This window comes from Chlamydotis macqueenii, chromosome 3 (genome assembly GCF_036417535.1).
Source record: "Chlamydotis macqueenii isolate bChlMac1 chromosome 3, bChlMac1.mat, whole genome shotgun sequence".
Taxonomy (NCBI): Eukaryota; Metazoa; Chordata; class Aves; order Otidiformes; family Otididae; genus Chlamydotis; species Chlamydotis macqueenii.
This window is the reverse complement of record NC_141558.1, coordinates 125,820,612-125,842,868: the sequence shown is the minus strand read 5'-3', so window position 1 is coordinate 125,842,868 and position 22,257 is coordinate 125,820,612.

Genomic DNA, 22,257 nt, shown 5'->3' with positions numbered 1-22,257 from the left:
CTGCAGATGGAGAGCTTTGCACTGGTGAGCAGCTCGTGGCTCCAGTGTGCTAGTGGTGTGTGCGTTTATAGCAACGCTGGAACGCAGCGTGAAGCTGATCCTTCTAGTCTGCGCTTGGAGAAAGCAGGTTTGGCCTCTCGCTAGCGAATTACTGGCTTTTGGAAGGGTACTTCGGGCCTAAATCTGCCTTTGGGAAGTCAGTGGGTGTTTTGATATAGGAGGATCATCTGGTAGAGCGCCCTTTATCAGATGCGGTGTCGTGTGGGGGTCTAGCGAGGAGGTCAGGAGAGCTAGCGATCGTATTTCCTACCCTGCCGCTTACGCTGTACAAAATATGAAGGCGAGGGAGTTGAGCAGCATACGCTGGTTTCGGGTGCCTGAACTTTGTCGCGAAGTACGGGATCTGCATCTCTTGAAATCTGAATGGTCCTTTAGTCAGCCTGACTCAGAGATGATGAGCTGGGGAAAAAAATGGGCTGTGAACTTCCACACTGCAGCTCACCTTAGCAAGTGTTCCTTGTCAAGTAGGTTGCATATGTGGCAAAGGTAGCCTGGTTACTTTAGTATTTCCTTTACTTTTGTGACTTAAAATACCACAACCTTTGTCTGTGCGTAGTACTACGAATAATTCTCTCCAGTTTCATGGAGAATTAATTAATCCATTGCTAACTTTTAAAAATTTTAACCTTTTTTTAGAGGAACCTATTGTAATTTTAAATGCCTTTATGAGGCCGAATCCTAAGCCTGAAAAAAATCTGGTTGACTTTGGAGCCTTGCTGGTTTGCACCAGTTGAAAATCTGTGTTGCAGCCTTTAAGTTTTGATAAAACAAACACGAAGCCTGTTGTATTTTAATCTCTTTATGGTTTTGGCATCAGAGAAGCTTTTTCTGATTGTTTTTCTCATTTGAAGGCTGATTGTACTGAGTGACCTCTTGCTGCTAAAGGGTGGGTCAGTTTATGTGGGAAAGTCTTAGGCAATGTGTCTAGGAGATAAGTGGGACCGCATCCCAACAAGCGTTGTGCATTAAATACCGGAATGTGCTGGGGATCTGCCAGGAGATTGGAAGCAGGACTATGCGACAAGCGCGAATGCAGTCACACTCTGCCTAAAATAGCACTCTGGATAACAGGAGATCTGGAAAGTTATCGCTTACCTCATTTTAGCACAAATTCTTCCCTAAAAATGGATTATTGACTGAGGGTTCAGGGGGATTTTTTGGTTCTTTTGTGTAACGTATTCTGTTTGTGTCTTAAGAACATTTAGGTCCCTGTCAAGCCTTTAGCTGAAGGCAGGACAGGACTGCAGGTAAGAACAAAAAAGCTGTGTTAAAGCCATACAAGTACAAACCCCGCAGTCCCAGCTTAGGGAAAGCTGTTTATATAACCTTTGTTATTACCTGAGTGAGAAACGAGGTGGATTTTTATCTTCGTGTGGGTTAGTAGTAGCGTCTTCACATTTGTCTTGAACTGTATTATCGAGGTGGAGATAAATCGGTTCCGCGGCCTCAGACACGCCTGGACTGGCTGTCGGTGATGGGATCTTGGCACGAGGCACTGGATGCAAGCAGTCGGTAGCTGAATATTAAAACGAACAGCGGTTTACCGCTGCAGACCGTATATGGTTTTGTTTAAGGGTAAAAATAAGCAAATTTGATTTTTGGCCCTGTGTCAGATTTGTCAACAGCAGAATCTGATTGTGCAGCTTTACTCCGTGGCGTAAGCCATTTTAACTTAAAACCTGCGATGCCTGAATTAGTTTCTTACGGGAAGAGGATGAGTTAGCTTCTAAATGGGATAGCGCGGGGAAAGTGCCGGGGCTGGGGCTGCGGGTTTGGAGCAAGGCTGTGATAAACTCAGTCAGCAGGTGGTTGGGTTTAGCCAATCTGCCGTAGGAAAGGATGGACTGAAATAACTGTTCCCGGGGTGCCTGTTTGCGTTGCTGCAGGGGCCCGGGCGAGGAGCTCGGGAAAAGTGGAAATGTTATGGAATAATGAGATTCAGAACAAAATGTCTGGACTCCTGTAAGTCATGAATGACCTTTCAGCGCATGCAGCTTTCAGGACAAGTGACGAGCTGCACTTCTTAAAAGGCAAATGGATTACTTCATTTGTGGAAAAATACCCGCCAGCTTCTGGTCTGCGCTGCGAGCCTGGGATCGGTTTAGCTTTTGAGGACCACAAGATGCAACTCTACCACCACGCCTGTACCAGGACTGAAATCTCTGCCCCCAGGGACTGGGTCCGTGTGGCCTGTGCTCGAGGAAGAGCAGTTTTGTGTCCTCTCTGCTGCAGTCCCTGAGCTTCTCTGTGGGGAAGAGACTTATTTAGCCTGTGGTACAGCAGCTGCAAGGCTGCTTTATGTTACACCAGTTTACAACGCGCTGGGAAAGGAAGGCTGTTGCACCGGCTCAGGGTAAAGTGAGGCGCAGTGGTTATGCTCCAAAGTTTGTTTTGGGAGAAGATGTAGTATACCAGATACGCCTGCTCTGCGCCGCGGGGGGATTCCCTGACCCCAGCCGGCCCAGTAAGCCAGCTTTGCGGCTTTCCGTCGCTGGAGTGTCTAAAGTAGCTTTGTTGCTGGTCAGGATCTGGCTCCAAGGAGTGATGCTTGCATAAAACTCAGGTAGAAGGTACATAGAGGTAAAGTAAAAAATGCAATCCAATCGTGTTTCACGGAGCTTCGTCTTTTTCAGTCTTGCACACCTTCAGATTCTCTATTAGGAGGCAGAATAATTTCCAGAAATTGCAGAGTTTACGTAAGAGATGTGAATAATGGCTAATAATAATATGTTAAACTGCCCTGAGGAGCTGAAAGATGGGGGAAGCAGGTTATTTTTAGAGATCTGTTCCCACTGTATGCTAGACAAACAAGAATAAGGTGACTTGGAGTTCAACGTACACCATCAAGAATTAAAGATGTTTTTCCCAGACAAGTACTGAAGTAATGATCTATACTATCCATCAGGTTAATAATGAAACTCAGAACTGCAGTCTTCGCTTTGGTAAGAAAAGAGGGACCTTCTGTGCTTATTCTCATTGCAATATTATGATTCTTCTGCCTCTACGATGCTTAAGAATGAAAGATCTGGCTCCCCGGTTGTGCCAAGTCGCAGAGCTACATCCCAGCACGTGAAGCTGTGCCGATTTACATCGTTACAGTCTGTGGTGTGGGGGTTTTAAATCATCTTCATATAAAAATACACAAAAGAACGTATCTGAGAGAATTTCATTTTGCTCAGTTACATTTCTGAGGCGTGTTAGAAACGTAAGGGCTGTAAAAGCTGTGAAAAGAGACCAAAATGCTGGTAAATAACTCCAGGAGTCAAGGATGAAGATCCCCGGTGTGTGGGCAGGTGTGAGTGATAGGGAGCACGCAGCTCTCATCCTATCTGTGTTTTTAGTCTAAGTAATCCTAATCGGGTGGTAAATCCCGAGGGAGATTATGCTGCCGGAGCGTGTGTAATACAGATCAGCGTTCAGATATGCTGTAGGGGGATAGCAGATCTGGAGCTGCTCCTTCAGATATTCGTTGCTGATAGGCTGGGGTAAGCCAGAAGTTTGATGGCTTTAACTTGGATCTTCATCTAAACAAGTGGAGAAGCAGCACGGTGAAGACCTGATGACCTGTTTGCTGAAGCAGAGCTGACAGGTGAGGAGCACATGGCCATAGCAGCGATAGGTGGAGCGCGGAGTTGGCGGAGGGCGCGCCAGCCATTTTAGAGATGTTTCTACAGCTGTTGCTGACCAGCAGAAAATAACGCGGATCACTTGGGGCTGCGCTGGCTCAGCTTGCTGTGGGGGAGTTCAAAGACTCACAGAGTTCCTCGGATTCCTGGCGTGGGGCGATGAACCGACACGTCACCTTACGGGCGGTTTGCGGAGCAGCGCATCCACGTTATTCCCGGGCGCCTTCAACGGCAGTGGAGCTGTTTGTGTTTTTAACTTCTGGTTGTCCTACGCTGTGGCAGGGCGCCAAGCAACCGTGGAAGAGCTTTGGGCCTGAAGTGAATTTTTGGCAAGTTCTATTAGATTGGTGCCTGTAACTGTCTTACCATTAAAAGTTTCGTGTGTATTTTGATAGAAATGCATCTCCTTTCTGATATTTAGTCGCGTGGCCGTAATACCACTTGATGCTCTAAAGAGAGATAGGAGCCATGCAAATCTATAAAACAAGGAGAGAAATAACTTTCTGTGTATTTTTAATGTTCTGTTTTGAGGATGGATCAACATGTTGCAGTTTTGAAAGACTGAAATGCTTGATGGTAACGAGCGTTGAGAAATGGTCACTGTGCAGGCAGCATGACTGCTTTATCAGAGGGGAATTTCCAAATTGCATTCCAAGCGTGTTATTAAAGGATTAAAGAGATGGGCGATTCACCTTGGGCTAACAGTCCTGGAACTGTGCTTATGATACATGTCAATAACTATTATGCAAATATTACTGTAATAACAAGCCGTATTTTGAATTTGCTTGGTGCCTCGCAGTGGTTCGCGCGCTGGGCAGGAGTATTTGCAGTATGAACTTGACAGGTCTTGAGAGAAGGTGCGTGAATTACCTCTATAGAGAAAAATATTTAACTTTGAAGTAGAGCACTGAATTTCTTTTTCTCTGTGTTGGCCTCTGTTTTAGTAACAGGCTGGAGTGTTTTGTACACAGTTTCCTTCCTTGATTATGTTGTTAAAATTAAAGGAAGCTTCCCATTTTTGTTGTCATCAGGAGCAATAAATTACTGTTCCTTTCAAAAACCTGTCCATCCTGTTTCTGACTTCCATTAACGCTGCCCGGGGACTGCAGGCATTTCTCCTCGGAGCGCCGGGACTCTTTTCTGCAGCCAAGCTGACGGGCACGGTTCACCTCTGGGAAATGCCAAGTGGGTGCTGAAACGGCAGTGACCCTGGTTTTAGCGCTTCCAGACACACGTGCCAGGAAAAAAATGGCAGTTTTCACTTTAGTTCTCTGAGCAGAATACAATTTTTAAGTCAAGATTTCAGAGTGTATCGGAAATCAGAGGCTGCGTGGCTACTGGTTTTGGCGCCTCGATGCTAACGTGTTTTTTGTCCGTGAGTACTGCAGGAGAATGACCAAGTGAGCCTTGCCTGGGGTCTGGGTTTCACATACAGGGACTGGTGAGCCAGTTTGCAGAAACAAGTGACATGTTTGGGGGAGCCATGCGGTCCTTGCATTCGGGTGGCTAGCACTTGGCACGTTTTGATGTTGGTTTGTTGCTGGCGCACCCGGGTCTCTGTGACAATTGTCCTTGGTCCGTCGGTACTGAGGTGTTTCGCCATGGCCCGAACGAGAGCTCCTGGCAGTCTGATCGCCAGGCAAACTCCCCTCACGGGAACCTCCGTGAGACGCAGTGGGATTGATTTCAGTGGTCAGTAGCATCGTTAGTATTGTGTTTGACAGTATATTGTTTAAATATACTGGGGGGGAAACCAACCAAACTGGGCTTCTTCCTGAGTTACTGGTTTCAGAGTGAACGCTACAGGCCATCTGTAGTGTCAGAAAAAGGGGAGGAGGCTTTAATTTCACTGTCCTGGCAAAAAGAAATGAAACAAAAACCAGACGAAATGCAGCTGAGGGGATTTTTATACAGGCCTATAGTTAATTTTAGCTGTGGAGCTTGGATTGTTTTGTTGGTTTTTTTTTTTTAATTTTTAATTTCCAGACCTGTTGAGGGGTGAGGAAGAAAGGCGCTATTGTCCCGGTCCCACCGCAGCGTATCCCTCCCTCCTAGCCCCGTTTTTAGCCGTAGCCTGAGGTAACACCTGGTGGCTTTTAGCAGCTGGGAGAAGCTGTCATAATTATGAATTTTATGCTTTTTGCTGCGTGGTGGTTTCTGTTGGAGACTATGATAAATCTCCCCAGCTCTGTTTCCGTGCAGGATCCGAAATGGGATGGAAAGCGCAAGCCTTGTGCGCAAAATGGACTGTGGCACAGTCTCTTCTTTGATTGCCTCTCCCTGTGTTACAGTCCATGACTGCAAGTCATCCATGCGGTCAATGCGCTGCTAAAAATAGCCCATTCCCTTTGCAATTCCCGTTACAACTCCAATATTCAAATATTAAGCCTTCTCTACGGCGTTGGAAACAGCTGTGAAGAGAGAAATTCTTTCAGTACTCTTACCAGAGAAGTGAAATATTCAGCGTGTCAAAGGTTTGCTCCCAAGGCCGGAGCTACGTAGGCGTCGAGCCGAGGCGTCTTCAGCCCTGTTTCTCCAGCTCTGACCTGTTGTTGTTGTTGAACAAGGAGTATGAGTGAGTGGGAGAAGGAAAGAGGCAGGAAACGGACCGAAAGAAAGTGAAACCTATCTAATATCGAATGGAGGAAACAATGGAAGGAATGCAAAAGTAAAAATATGAACTGGAAAGAGAAAACAGGACAATATCCTGGCTGTCATGTGAATGGGCGCATAGCAGCGACCCGTTCGGCTGGCAGGAGGTGTAATGCCTACCTCCTCCCTGGGTTCAGCCCCGGCTGTTTGGTGGCAGGAGGATGGGAATTGTAGCAAGCCGCTGATCGCCTTTGGGGGGGCTGCTGACGAGGGTGGGTGCAGTGGGAATGGTTGAGCTTGGTGGGAAGATCAAGGGCTTGGCAAGTTCAAGTGTGGGCGCTCGGAGCTGATATCCTCAGCCTGCGCGCTGTGAGCATGCACAGATGAAAGGCAGCTGTTTGGGGTTTTTTTTCCCCCTCAATGTTTTTGTACATTAACTAATGTAAAATTTAATAGTAAAATATAATTTCAGCAAAATTGTGTCCTTAAACTTACCATTAACAAAAGATTTATTGGAAAAGAGAATTTCCTCTAGGGTGAAAGAGAGGACAAACGAACAGAAGTGACCACTGTGTGTTTAATGGGAAAAAAACGTACTTGTCGTGTGGCTTGAATGTCATCTTAACGATATTGCGCGGCGAGGAAGGAACCGCACAACACGCACCTTGTGTCATGGAAATGAGATCTAGAGAGGCTTTCAACAAACACTGTTTAGACAAAATGAGTGGTTGAGTTGTCATCTGCCATAAAAGAAAATCTAATTTGTCCAGGTGAGTGATGGGAGCACTGTTCTTCTAATTGCCTTTGAAGTTCAAAGCGAAAGGAGATCCTTTGTTCTGTTCTGTTCTCTAGCCTGGCTTCTGTGGGTGGGGAGGAGACCAGCAGTAATATTTCATTTATCAACTTCACTTTGGTCGAACCAGTTGCCTTTTGCTGGAAGCCACTCTGACGGTCAGCTGTTCTAAGCTGTGTTCCTCTTAGGAAGAAGGCTAAAGCAGGCTATTTCCCCGCAGTCTCCAACCGCGCGATGGCCGGCCGCGATGCTTGCTATGCGTTTCCCAGCTGCGTTTCGCGAAGGGCTTTGCCAGCACGCCAGGCGTTACTGACCTTCCCTGGAACAGGGAAACCGAGGTGGAGAGAGGCCATCTCATCACAGCGGGGCTGGGCGTCGGGGCTCGTCCCAGCGCCATCCCACACCCCGCGGCCCGGCCCGGCTGCACCGTGGCGCAGTGGGCTTGTCCTGGATTTACCCCAGGAGAAGTGCCGTTTCGGGTTGGGTGACGCGTGCTGCCAGATTGACGGCTGGCGGTAAGTGAGGAGTCACGGTAAATCTCCGTGTCGTCAGGCTGTCTGGCCTTGTCGCAGGGGAATCGCAGTGCTTCAGCGCTGCTCGCGCTCTCCCTCCCTGCTCCGGCTGCTGGCTTTGGAGTTCCCACCTTCAGGAATTGCTCCGAGAAAGGAAAGGTCCCTCTGTGTAGCACCGCGCCATACTTCTCTGGTCACAGCTTTGCGCTCACCAAACTTGCTCTCTAACCAAAATAAAAGCCTAAAGCACGCGTTTGCAGGTCGTGCGTTTCTGTGACAGTGTGATGGCACTTCCCGTTCCGTCGGTGAAGGATCCGAGTGCCTCCTGTCGTACCAGCTCACCGCTCTCTGTTTGTCATCCCCAGCATCTTTTGTCTAATTCAGTTTTGTTCAGTTACGCTTTTGTCTCTAAGTTTTATTTGAAAAGCCTGTGGTGGCACATGGTCTCTACAAGCAAGCAGCGGTCCTCGTGGACCTGCCAGTGTTTGTCCAGGTTGCTGCAGAGGTGTCTTGAACTTTTAAAATGACTTTTGGTGTATACAAAAGTAAAAGTGTCTGAAATAGCTTAAGGGACCTTGGCTCCAGCGCTTGTTTTTCACTGACAAGCGCTAATTATTTAGCAACATGAATCAGATCTTGGGAGGCTTATTTTAGGATCCGTTCCCGTTTCTTCTTTCCTGTGATTCAATCCTAGCGAGAGAAGCGGTCTCCATAAACGATTGGGCACGCGTCTGTGCTCTGCTACCAAAAGGCTCCCCATAAATCTCAGACTTGCCCTGCAAAGGCTTACAAACAAACCCGTTATCCATCTCGGAAATACGGCTGCGTTTGGAGCAAGGCCTCTCCCTGGGCTGAGAATGGTGTGAACAAGAACAACAACAACAACAACAATGAACCCCTAGAACAAGGGGTAATGGGTTTAAATTAGAAGGAGGTATGTTTAGATTAGATATTAGAAAAAAATTTTTTACAATGAGAGTTGTAGAGCACTGGAACAGGTTGCCCAGAGAGGTGGTGGATGCCCCATCCCTGGAATCGTTCAAGGCCAGGCTGGATGAGGCTCTGAGCAACCTGATCCAGTCAGGGATGTCCCTGCTTCTTGCAGGGGGGTTGGACTAGATGACCTTTGAAGGTCCCTTCCAACCCTAACCATTCTATGATTCTATGATTCTATAAGAATGCTGATGCTTTTCCTGGCGGGGCAGACAGAAATGTTGTTTGGACTTGTGGCTGGCTGTGCTCGGTAGGGTTAAACGGCAGATCCCGTGTGCTCAACCTGCTCATAAACCACTTTTGATTAAATTAACGGCAGATTCAAGTGGGAGGAAGGAGAGGGAGCTGTGCTGATCGGCAGGGTGAGGGGTCCTGAAAAACCTGAACAAGTTACTCTGGTTTTGAGTCTTGGAGCTGTCTGTTTGGTCTCAAATGATGCACATAGAGAATTACAGAAACTGTTACTTTGGGGAGTAAAAGCGTTACTTTTGGTATTTTCTGCTAGTCCTGTTGGTAAAGAGATGATGGTGAGGCTAATTTTTAACTCATCAGTTGCAATGGCTAACTACTTTGTGGCCGCTCTCTGTGCGGTAGCCGTGCGGTGACCGCTGGCTCTCCCCAGACGCTGTCCGCGCCCTCTCGCCGGTTTGGAGCGTGTCTGTGTGTCAGAGGGGCGCTCCGCGTCCAGCAATCCTGCCTTCTCCTAACAGGAACAAGCTGGACGTAGGGCTCTTCCATGGCAAAACTCGGGAGAGAAGGATTTTACACCGAGAGAGGTAAAACGGAAACATGAGTGTCCGTTCCCACAAATCCAGTCTGTTACCTTGTTGGTTTATTTACTCCGCTAAAGGACTGATGCTCGTTCTGGACAATTGATGATGCCCGTTCTTTTTTAGCTAGTGACTTTTCTGCAGTTGGGTTTCTGTGGACTGACACCTGTATGTGAGCGCTCAGACCCTCCCCTTGTGCTAGCTGGAGCGGGAGGTGATCTCATTGTCTCCTTCTCCGGTGTTGGGAGGAGAGCGTGAGTCATTTTTGTCCTGTGAGATGACAGCCCTGGTATCTGGCTGGGTACGGCTCAGAGGTAAGGCGTTGGACGGCAACGCTGTGGAGCGTGTCTGCGGCTCCCCTCCCTCTCCGTAACCCGCACCCGTATGGTGGTTTGCTCTGGTTTGGGGCAGTTTGGAGAAATGCCTTGCTTGGCTGCATCTGGCGCTGACGTTTGACGCTGCGGCTCTCTTAACACGACAGATCCATCCAGGCAGGAGTACACGTACGGTCGCAGAGCTGCACCGATGCTGAAGGTGACCCGTGATGTTTACAGCCGGTGCCAGAAATGCTTATTTTAAGGTATAACAAGCTTCAGGGGAAACTGGCCTGTTTTAAATCAGCCTCTGCGTTCGGTGTTTCTGTTCCTGCCGGTGTTAACTCGGGGTTGGACAGTCCCCAGAAACGCGATAGGGATTTGGAGTTTCACCCCCTCCTGCGTCCCCTGCAATAACATCTTTCCATCTTGTGCTGCGCCAGGATCCTGAGAGAACCTGATAGCAGCCGCTGCTGAAGCGAGCAGATGAAGACAGAGGGCTCTTGTGCCGGGGGCCTTCCTTTGTCAGGTTGGAAGCTTTCAGCAGCCTTCGGGAATTCAGAGGGTTTATTTTAAATCAGGATTCCTGTTCATCTTCCGGTTAATTTCCCTGTTCTTGCATAAATTCACAGGTTGCAAAAAAAATGGGGGCACAGTGTGGCACTAGTTGAATACTAAATGCTGCTCGTATCCATTTTCTGTTGAAGTACATCATGATAGGCTCTGGAAAGCGTGCAGCAGAATGAAGTTGCACAACAGTCTTTATTTTGTTGTCCAGAGCGTGTGATGATTTTGAAAGGTATGAAGTTTTAATGGCCGTTAAATCTTTGTAGAGTATCCAGCGTAACTCTTCTGTGTCTGCAAATCGTAAGTAACTCGGCCACATCAAAGTCAGGCAGGCACAAATCCCCTTTATGCCGTACTGCGCCATCTGTCCGGTCTATCTGTGTCAAATATGGCTCGTTTGGGTCGTCCTTCTGCAGTCTGTTCCGGACAGATTAAACGAAGATTTCTGGTCAATGAATATTTTTCTCTCTCTGTTTGTAAGGCAGGTAATAAACGTGTTTTTCATGCCAATTTTGGAACACACTCGGTAAACAAGAACGCGGTAGTCAGTACAAATATCTTTTTGTCATGGTCGGCCAGAGTGTTTTTTTCAGCTACAGCACCTTTTCAGCAGTTCCTGAGTACGGTATGAACGTGAAATACCTGAATGAAGGGATTGTACTTCGGGCACTTGCAGGTCACGAGCACCGAAAAGGATAGCGTAGATTCATTCTCCTGCCTGGGGCTTGTGTTCTGTTCATCCGCTGCTACCCCGGAAGGGCTCCGTTCCGTTTGCGTTGGTTTTGTGGAGTGTCAGAAAGGAATATTTGAAAGAACGTACTGTTTCATTTCTATTTCGTTTTGCCGGTCTGTGTGAGGTGTAAGCCATCCCTTCTAGACGCCGGAGGGGTGCAAGTAACAGTATTGCAGCAGGACAAAAATAAACTCTGCGTTTTGCAGCTAACCTTTTCTCTGACATCTTTCCAAACCCAAACTGATGCAGTGACGTAGGTGCGTGTGGATTACAGAGGATGCTGATGCGACCGGTGCTCTCCTGGCAGCTCCTCTTTGAGGGGAGGAAGCTCCAGTTTGTGCAACGCTGCCTCTGTGGGCATTAACGTGTGGTTGCGCGAATGCCGCGCTGTGGCGTCGATGATTTGCAGAACCGGACCTCCCCACGCCGGCCGGCTGCTCCCGCGCCGCGGCGGGTTGCAGCGCAAGGTGAGCCTGCGGGAGGGATGCTCAGGAGCCCGGGGTGGGAGCGTGACTCACGTGTCTACGTGACTCGCAGGTTGTGTTGGCGAACCGGCGGCTTTGCGCCCCGGCTGCGCCGCTCTGCGCCCCGGCTGCGTTGCCCGTGAGCGTCTGCGCGCCCAGCCTGCGGTTTGGGGCGTGCCAGCTCGCTCCTACGGCTTGGGAACCTGAGTTTTCTCTCCGGGGCTGTTATTAAAGGCAGCGCAGATACAGCCTGCGTTCATCATTACCCTCTCAAGAACCAGATTGCAGAGTTTTTCCTGAGATGCCTGTTTGGAAAAAGAAGCCAGAGACAATCTAAAAATTCTGCATTTTTCCATATTCAGTCCCATTACTGCGCTCTACCTCTCACCACCTTCCCCTAGCCTCGCTTAAATTTATTTTATTTTATTTTTTTAACCTTCACTTGGATGTGCTTTACGCAGAGAGATTCCTGCTCCCGAGACAGCTGAGCCTGCTGCACAGCGCCGTGCCGAAGGGAACGCAAACGCTGGTCGTTCAGGAGTGAAAATGGCTGAATCACTGTGTGGTGGGGCAGCCTGTTAAGATGGAGTCAACCAAGCAGATCGTTCTAGAAATAAGAGGGGACAATTTTGCTGTCACCGTTGAAATCACGAGGCTTCTTTTTTGCGTGGTGCGTTGAGATTGATGCCGTCACTAACAGGAAGGTTTTGTATAAAATTCCCCTTTCAGTGCGTCGTTCTGCTGGGTGCAATACCAAGTGTTGCACAAATAAGACCTAACAGCGGTATCCTTGGGAAAAAGAAGGGCTAAGCAGTGATCGTAGGTCGGTTTTAACCTCTTGCTGCCTTCACGGCGCACGGTTTTTAATGGAGGTTGTAACAGCTGAAAAGCTAACTTAGTGTAATCCTGAGCTTTGTACTAAAGCCTCTTACTAGTGCATCATGCGTTTCAAACCGCTCCCGTTAACATATCCACTCGGAGAAATGCACCGATCCAGACGGTTTCTGGTTTTGCTGTTCCAAATGAGGATGCTTTAATTACCGCTGACCTGATTTGAATATGGGCTTGGCTGACTGCGTTGAAAATATCGATTGCGGTGCGTTGGGTTGGCCGTGTTTTGGCTTTGTTCCTGTAACAGCGACCGTCCTTGCTCAAATCTCTGAGTTTAGATCTCACTTTTTCCCTCATGCCTGCAGAAGAGAGCTGGAACACGTGTGCTGGGAAGAGGGATTTTGTCCACGTCAGGGTCTCGGAGCCCATCCTGTCTGTTCTGGTCTCTCGGTGGTTTAGGTGACGGTGCCGTTAACGAGGGCTCGTGTTGTGTTTGGGACTGCAGCGTGTTGAGCACGCCCCGCCTCACGTGAGCAACAGCTGGCCCTGCTGCTGCACAACCCCGTGTTTCTGTGTTTGCTGCGTGCAGACATTTCAGTTGTGCCAGGGAAGAATAAATTGCACTGCTTTTCACATAGTTTAAAATCCCAAATCCATAACAGGTGTCCCTGAGCATCTGGTTTTCTTTTTTTTTTTTTTTCCCTTCTCAGTTCTCTTTATTTGGCAGTGCTTTTAAAGCTTTCAGATTTTATTTTTGCCTTGAAAGTGAAACAATACTCAGGATTTCCCTTGGGAAACAAAGCTTTTAGAGCCTGGAAAGACGGCAGAGAGCCTTCTCCTCTGGAGGTGTTTCTTCACCCAAGATGGCTGTCCAGAGTGATGTGTAGGAGCGAGGAAAAGCAGGACGGTCTGGAGAGCTGCCAGGCGTGGAAAAGGACTGTGTAGTAAACAGTCATTAGGGGGAAAATGATCAGGATTAACGCTTTTAAATTGCTTCAGGGCTGTGTGGTGTTTTTTTTTTTACTGTAAATCTGCAGGTATAAATCTTAGAGATGTGAGAATATTAGCTTTTACTTTTAAAATATAAATAAAGTTCTACCATTTGTCTGCAAACGTTCCTTCATGACCATATCACCCTGTCATACTTTAAAAATGCAGAGAAAAATGAAAAACACCTGCCATTGTTATTTTCTAAACAATTCCAGAGCCTGAGTCTCAATACTTTTTTTTTTTATTATTATTATGTGAGAGGCAGTACGAGTGTTTTACAGGATAATTCATAAAATTGCATTTGCAATGTCAAATTCTCTACTGGGGTGTCTTGTTTGAGTTACTGCCTGGGTTATCTCGGGTGGGTACAGCGATTTCAAACGCGGGTGTGATTGCTCAGCTTGAGTCCAGCGAGCTGCACTCTGGAAGCATTTGCTTTCCACTCACTGGACTTTCATTTCTGCCTTATAACTAGCCAGATTCTGCATCCCTCTGCTTCTCTCTTTGGGATATAACCCTTCCTCAGGGTTAACATTTGGTATCTGTGTCGATATTTTCTTGTTTCTCACCATTAATTAAAGAAAATGGTGTGATGATGGTCTCATTCTGGATAGCTGTTGCCCTAAGCAATGAGAAATAGCCTGGGATTCTGGCTTTCTTCAGTTGATGGCGTCCATCTCGAGGCAGTCGGGGAACAGAAGTTGGTTTATTGTGGCTGAGCGCTCTGTACAGCCCACAAACTGGCTGTACGTTATTCTTCTTAAATAATTTCTATTCTTACTGCAGGTACATGAAATAATATAGACATATAAGGAGCACTCCGTTCAGGATCCAAGGCAAGCCATCAATGGCACGTGAGGGATGTCTTTTTCAGTTTCTTTCTTCCTCTATGGGAATTGCTTCATATATTTCCATACCCAAAGACCATTAAAGGCGCTGAGGTCTTCTCAACTTCAGGGGAAAGGCGGAGGTTTTCCGTAGCAAGCCCTGAGCGCAGGGAGCGTGCATCAAGAAGCCAGAGCTACAGCGAAACTGAGTGCCACTAGCCAGCAGCACTTTTGTTCTTGGAGGCAGCTGGTCAGATTCAAATCTCATGTAAGAGCAAACCCAAAACCAACCAGACAAACCCCCACCTCCTGGATAAGTTAACGGAATTCTACTTTGGTTGGAACTCAGGGCAAATTTGAGCGGTCTGTGCAGATGCTGAGGGAAACGGCACAGTTTCTCCACAGTTCTTGAGCCACGTAGTAAAGCAAAAAACATCAAACTTCTTATGCGCTTGAAAGAAACAAATGAAATCGAACTGGCTGAGGATCCATCTGTTGGGAACAGTGGAAGGCAGCTCAAAACCTGTTCAGGGAATGGAGTCAGCATGTAGTGGAAGTGGTTCCTCACTTCAGGAGAATGGGGAGCCGTTTTCTGAAGCAGTGCACGTTGGCTTGCCGTCCATGGCAGAACATTTCATGATGTAAAATGGGACTTTCCTGTACTTGTCGTTTCTTAATGTTTCCTTTTGCCAGCTGAATTCCCTGAGGTGGAACGGGAAGCTGGACAGACCCCACCAGCTTGCTGTTCTCACTGTCTCTTGGTCCGTGTTTGGTTAGAGACAGGGTGGCTGTACGTGGCGTCAGGGCATCTGTCACACCAGCCGGTTGGTGAGCCAGGAAACTCTGCAGTAGTTTACACATTTTATTTATTTATTTATTTGTTTTAACTTTTTTTGAACCAAAAGTACAGTTGTGATTGACAAAGTCTATTTCAGAGCTGTAGGAAAAACTTAATCTCCATAGACCCCTTTTTCCAACCCTCCCAATGGACCAGATTGACTGTTTTTCAGATGGGAACTGAGTGTCTAAATCCGTAATGAGGTCACAGCCTCCACAGAGGCTGCCTTGTGGAAGCCACGTCACGGGAAAGGATGAAATAATTTTTCAGGAAGAGTTTATCAGCCGCTGTGGCCTGCAGGAAAGGTGAAGGCACGTGTCAGGTTATCCGACCAAGTCACCGTGTGCTTGGGACAAGCTGGGAGGGAGCCTGGACGCTTCTCGCTTGACCGTGCTGGAGCAGAAATGTCAGCTGTCACGTGCGTTGGTTTGCAGAAATGCACTCTTTTTTAGTGATTTTGTAAATTCTTGGAAAAACAACCGAGTGATCGTACCTTGTTTTGCCATTTTGTGCTGGTGGAAAGAAAGCAATGATGTCATTTGAAACGGCAAAACCATTACACCTCAGTTATGAAAAATGCCAGGGACTTTCTGGTGTTTTTACTTTCATAGTATTTGCTGTCAGCTCCAGCACATTCCAAATATTTAGCAGAATAAATGTAATGAGCTGAGGTTCAGCAATCTGGCTGGGGCTGGGTTGCTTTGTAGGCAGCTTAAACCTGAGCGTTGGCCGCAGTGAGGTTTGGGCATCTCTGCAATCCTGGGGAAGCAGCAGTCCCCAGAGATGCTGAGCAGATGTTGTTTGCCAGTAAATAGGGGGGAAAAAAAAGAAGAAAGAAGATGAAAATGAGTAGGTATTTAGAACAGCGTCTTTGGGCTGATGAGATATTTTATCGTGAGTTCTAAGTGCCGGGGATTTGGCACGATGTGTCAGGTTTAGTTTTTGGGACATGAAGTAAGAATGAAATAGCCTGATTGCGTTCGAAAGTTGCCAGATAATGAAAACAACAGCCAAGATCTGATTTAAATATGAAATGAATATCAAGCGGCGTTTATGGAACTATGAAGAGATTGTTATTGAGGGGAGACAAGTGGAGATCAAAAGTTATTGGGTTTTGAAGGAGGAATTCTAGAATGTTCTTCGAGGATAGCACGCATAGTTATCTTATTAAAAACTCCGAAAGCAAACAGGTGATGGAAACAATATGTGAGATACCGTCCAGTGGACGGAGCTTCGTAAATCTGCAACATCTGTACCCAATTATTTAGTTTCTCTGGATATTTTTTTTTCCCTGTAGCACACATTTCTCACTATGAACTAACGGTACATAATGATAAAACCTTGGGTGTTTGCCAGCCCAAACAAGGGTTTGGCTAACTTTTGGAGTGTTTGTGGAAGTAGAAAGCCATGCAGCTGTTGAATTGGGTACGTGCCAGCTGAGGATCTGTTTCCCAGACAAAAAAGTCAAATCAGAATGAAATGATAATCAGATATTTTGCATGTCATTTGCTTTCTGCGGGTTTTTCTTCAGCTTCTGCTGCGGCGTGTTGTGACTCCGTGGGATTTGTAGGCAGGTTTTGGGCTTTGCACCTGGTAACCGGTAGAAACTGAGTGATGGCAGAAGAAATACAGCCTGTTTGCTTGCGGTTTTTCCCCGAGTGCTTCGCAAGATGGGACGTGTGAAAATATGTGTACAATACTGCTGCGTCCCTGCGAGGTCAGAGCAAAGAACCGTAAAGCTCTCGGACCAAATTATTGTTCTTTGATTCTTCTGTTGCCGCAAAGCACTTTCCACGCCCTGGGTGCAGAAGGCTCGCACAGCCGCCGTATGCAAACCAAGCCGTGTTTACGCATTGCCAGGAGCTGTTTATAACCAAGTGCCAACACCAATAGTTAGATATTTTGGAGAGCTAAATGTCACGGGTTGGTTTATTTGCTTGTTTTCCTTAGAGTGTGAATGATGTGCACCTCAGAGGAAAGCACCTTTGGTGCTGGGGGTGCTGGGGAGCCCCGCTCCCAGCCCCGGCGCCTGGAAGACGTCTCTGGCCGGTTGCGTAGCCGCCGTCCGGGGTGAGCTGGTGCTGTTAAAGCAGCCAAGGCAGCTTAGGTAATGGCAGGAGTCTACAAGATGGTACTCTGTTAGCAAGCTGACATGAGAAACCTGGAAAGAATCATTACCATATCATATATAAAATGATAAATATCTCTGTCTCGCATGAAGCGGCATCTAAGGATGTACTCAAAAAAAAAAAAAAAAAAAAAGGCTTTACCACAGATGAAACATCAAAGAACCAAGCTAATGACCAATTTATTTGAGATGTAGCTTTTCTGGACTTTTGCTCCACATCCATCATCTTATTTCCCAGGGTTTTAAATTCTGGCCTGAGTGCTTTTTCCTCCCAGGATGCATCTCAAATTGTTTGATCAGAAATGCCCCGAATAACAAATTGACTTAATTTAGATGGCATTAGGGATCTTTAACCCATTTCAAAGGGTAGGGATGCACTGAAGACCTACAGGCATGCATTTAAATTAAGGCAATAATGATATATATTTCTGTTCCTCGCCTGGCTATTTTATCTATGCATCAGATGAAAGTTTAAGGGGAAAGGTTTCTGTTAGTCTTGTCGGGAGTTGGCCAAAAAAATGTGAAGAATGTAGGAAGGAATTAACAGCTGGTGTCCATTTGGATCTTCGGTGTGGGCAAATGCAGGCAGTGTGCTTTGGTTCACCTGCTTTCCTCCTCTGGTTAGTACCCACTAAAGGTTAGTTTGGAAGTGAGGAAACCAGTTTGGACATGGTGGTGCTGTTTCTTCTGCCAAGATGCTGGTGGGTGGATGATGTGTGTTGTGTTTCCTCTGGGGAGGATGAGTCACGCTTCCTCTTCTTTGGGAACCAGCAGCTCAAGCTGGGTTTGGCTACTTGAACCAGGAACCAGTGAAAACGTGATTGCGCTGAAGCAGACGCGTGCGTGTGGTTGGTGTGTTCCCTCCTCTACAGCCTTGCTGGGGGCACCTGCCATCCCCCCGGTGTCTTGGGGTAAAAAATTGCATGATTTTAAAGAGAGAAGGGAAAATCATGGACTTGAAGAGAAAGACATTAAAGATTATCCAGCACTCTGATACTTTCCCACTGAAGAGGGGCAGAGGATGTAGTCAACTGAGAGGCTTCACGTGCAGACGTGCTGGGGCAGAGCCGTTCCCTCTCAGCCCATCCGTGATGGGTGCGCTGACCGCCTTGCCGTGAAACTTGCAATTTGTTGCTAATTTGCAGAACAGTTCTTAACGTGCGTGTTTCCGAGTGGGGAATTAAATACCCAACTGCTCTGCTCTGTTTCTCAGTTCACCTTCCAAAGATTTCTGAATTCAAACAACCGCTGACATTCCCTAGCCAACAGTTAGGTACTGTCTTGATATAACCTCACCAAAGCAGACGTTGTCCTGTTCTGTTAGTAGTTCTGCTTTTATTTCCGTTGAAGGAATAACGGCTAGCATCCGAATGGTCCCTGTCACATACTGTGGTGCTGCACTAGGTTTGGCCATCCGGAGGCAAAGCTTTGCACGATCCTGGCTGTGACTTGGGTTTTGGCATCTGAAGGAAATACTCATCCTGGAGCCGTCTTCAGGCGAGCCTCCTCTGGGACCAGCGGACTGTCCGAAACCCAGTTCTGTACTAGGCCAGGTCTTTGTCCGGACCTCACTGAGCCACTAAAGCAGCTCTGGTTAGAGCAGAGCTAGCTCAGCTGCAGAGACGTTGGGAATCTCTGGTTCCTGGACCGAGTGCCGGAGTGAGAGCGGGTAGATCACCTCGGCGTTGCCCTGCGGTGACTAGTGCTGCCTTGTGTCTTTTCCTACTGAGAATCTCTGGGTGGTTGGGGTTGGGGTTGCTCCTTCGTGGTGGCGCTGGAGCTTAGCGTGCTGCTGGAACCAGCTGTTGATTCAGCTGTGTTGCCTGCTGTTGCCTTATGAAGTGTGTTAGCAAATCTGTCCCGGCTCCCGCCCCCGGAATCTGGGTTTTGTTGGTTGTTTGTTTGTGTACTAACTCAAAACCTGCTGACTGAGTAGCAGGTTATTTCTTCCAGGCGGCCCCTTTAAATTGCTTCCATGCTCTGCCCGCCTGGCTGTGAAATATCGCTAATAAACAAATCCCAGAACAAAAGCCTACACAACAAAACATCCTTTTCTCCCTAGGCGTCTCCCTGGGTGCGGTTTCCCGCTGCAGCTCTGCAGTTTGGAGGGAGGCAAAGCCAAAACAGCTCAGTCTCATTCTTCCTGCCCTGGAAATTGTCATCAGGCGGCCTCCCCTCACCGGCACCTCCGAGGAGGGAGGCGACGGCCTGTGGACAGGCTCTTTCCTGAATTTCTCCTCCTTGGCCGAGAGCGGTGGAGCCTTTCCCTGCCCTGCAATAAAAAGCTCCGCCACGGAGGAGGCTTGTCTAGGTGTATCTGGAGGTTTCTCCGTGCTTTTGTGTCCCCTCCCTCCCAGACACGCCTGGATTGCCGGAGCCGGGAAGCGCACTCAGCGTCCCACGGCTGTGTCTTGTTCTGGCTGTGCCTCAGCTCGGCCTTGCGGCACGGCCCAGGTGGGCGTCACGTCCTCCTCCCTGCGGGAAGGGAACCGGGAGCTCGCGGGGATGCAGGGAAGGGAGACCGGCGCAGAGCCTGGGCAGCTTTGAATTAGCTTTTGCATTCATGCGTGGCGAAGACGGGCTCGGTTGTGCTCTCATTGCGGATGTTCCCTCACTGTAAATGTAATTCATGGCCGTTGCTTCTGCGTAAGATCACGGTAGGAGGGAGAATTGAGGCCTCCTAATTCCGATTCTGCCTTTATGATTGATGAAGACAACGTTGAACAGCATCTCTAGTCCCTCTCCCATCCCCAGAAACTTGGCTGCAGCTCTCTTCTTTTGGATTAATATAACAGCTGTGAAGTTATATCAATAAATTACATGGTCACACGTAGGCAATCACAATATTTGTTGAACGATCGAGTGATTTCCGAGTTTTACATTTTTTTCCTAAGGAGTATTTCGTTTTAGGCCGCAGGCAAGCTGGACGCTGCAGCCGGTACCGTTTCCCCCTGATGGCTGGCAGCAGCCCGCGGTGGGCCGGGTACCACCTGGCACTGCCAGTTTGCTGGAGCGCTGGCTCTGGAGCGCTATCAAAATAAACAGTGGTGTCGCCGAGGGTGTTCATGTCCTCTGGGACTTCCTGCCAAGTTAGGGTCACGGCTAGGGTCGGGATGTTAAGGGTTTTTTTTTTTTGTGCTGTTCTTCGAGCACAGACAGTGATGCCTTCATCCAAAGAAGAACCAAACGTCTGACGGGCTGCAGGCAGCGGGAGCGTCTCGGTTTTCAGCCCTTTGCTGACACACAGCTGGTTCCCAAAGCCCAGTGCTCCGTTTCTCGTAAGCTGGGTCGTGAGAGAACAGAGACCAGAAAATGGGAAACTCCTTTCCGAGAGTAACTGGTTTTCGTTGGAACTCTGCTCTGCATGAGCACTGGAGAAACACTGAAAGAGAGGTTTTGTTTTGTTGTAGCGAAGAAAAAGGTCAATACTGCTGTAGACAATTGCCCTATATTTTCACATTCTTTTGGTGAAGGTCAACCCACAGATAGCTTCTAGAACATGGTAAAACTAAATATTGTCCTTTAAATTCCCAGTGACTGCAGAAGGAATTTTTTTGGTAGTTTCTTTGGAAGCCGGTTGATAACTATTGAAATACGTCAGCTTTCCTTTGTGCCAGACCACAAGCCAAGATGTCCCAGGTGCCCTCCAGCAGCTTAAAGACCCGGCGTGTCCATCCACGTGTACTTTCAGGGGGACTCTTTGGAGGTGTTTGGGAAGCGTACCTTTGCCTTGCTCCGTGATCGAGTGAGAAGGGTCAAATGCAGAGGCTTTTTAACAAAATTACAGGGTAGCTTGAAGTCTGAATGCTCCTTTGAAACAAGGTGTCCCCTCTGCACGGCATGTCCCTGTAAAAATCTGCCGGGGTAGGTGTCCATTCATAAATAGGGAGACAGCCGGTTTTTCCGCTTTCTTGTCTCTTCTCTTTTACGGGAAACATCTGAATTGTGGTAAAGCTGGAGTGTGTATCGAATAAATCTTATTTTGACAGCGGGAGCCTAGGTGAGAAAGGTCCTTCCTGTGATTTCGGAAGGGACTGAGCTGAGCTGGAGCCTGTTAACTTACCACCATCAGAAGATTTTTGCTATTATGTTCTTTTTTTTTTTTAAACAAAAAGTCCAGGCCATTCCATGGTCAAAATTGTCTCTCTGAGTGTTTTATAGTAAAACGAGTACATGGCTGGAAAAGCTGAAGGGCTCTTGGCCTGCTGACAGTCGTGTTCCTCAGAAGAAGAATGGACGTGCCAACTGGTGGTTGGTGATGACCCCGCAGATCCGAGCGCGCAGGTGCACAAACAGATATTTCTTGTCTTGTAAAGCCCTGACGACATTCGGGATGCTATTCCAGGCACTGTCCAGAACGTAGCCCCCTATTTCGCTGCTCACTTTTCAGTTTCAAAGAGACCAGCTGCGTTTGCTTTTGGGTGGTCAGGCACCAGAACAAGGCTGCAAAGTTGGGATAGCAGATTTATTTGAAACTTATGAACTGGCACCTGAGTTTTACCTCATGGGAATATTGTCAGCGGGCCTGGGCTTTGTGAAAGGAACCTTCTGGATGGGTTCCCCTACACGGGGCTGCAGCTTCTTCTGAAAATGGGTGGGAGATCTATTAACTGGGATGTAGAAGTTAACAAATGGTAGATGCAGGAATGGAGGTGGGGAGAGAAACCGCAGGGCAGAGCCGATGAACTGGTCCCCCAGGTTTTTTCCAGCTAATCCAGTTGCATAGAGGACACTCCCAGACATCCTAATAATTCAGCAGGCTGCCTTTGACCAGAGCCCTCCCCACCTCCCTCCCCTCCGCAGCTTGACAAAACGCGTTTCTCTTACACTCTTCGACTGAGGAGGGGAAAAGGAAGGGCAGTCCCAGAAGGGATTTGGTGCTTACTCCACCCTTCGCTGTTATGTGTGGTAATGTTCAGTTCTGCTTGGCTTTTGTACTCCTCTTTATGAGCTTCTTTCAAAAACTGCCCCTTCCTACCTAAAATGTCTGGGTTTTTTTTCTGATTTAGTCTTTTCATGGTTTGTGTATAGTTGATGGAGGGGCACGGGCTTCTCTGGAGGACGGTTCAGAGGCAGTGTCTACTCTGGGATGCTCCACAGGGAAAAGTAGGAACCTAGAGAGTCTCACCCCACAACTCCCATCATGTGTCTGATCTTGAATAAAACCGATATGAAGCCCGCCTCCCCATCCCTTGCCATTTGTAGGAGGCTCTTCAAAT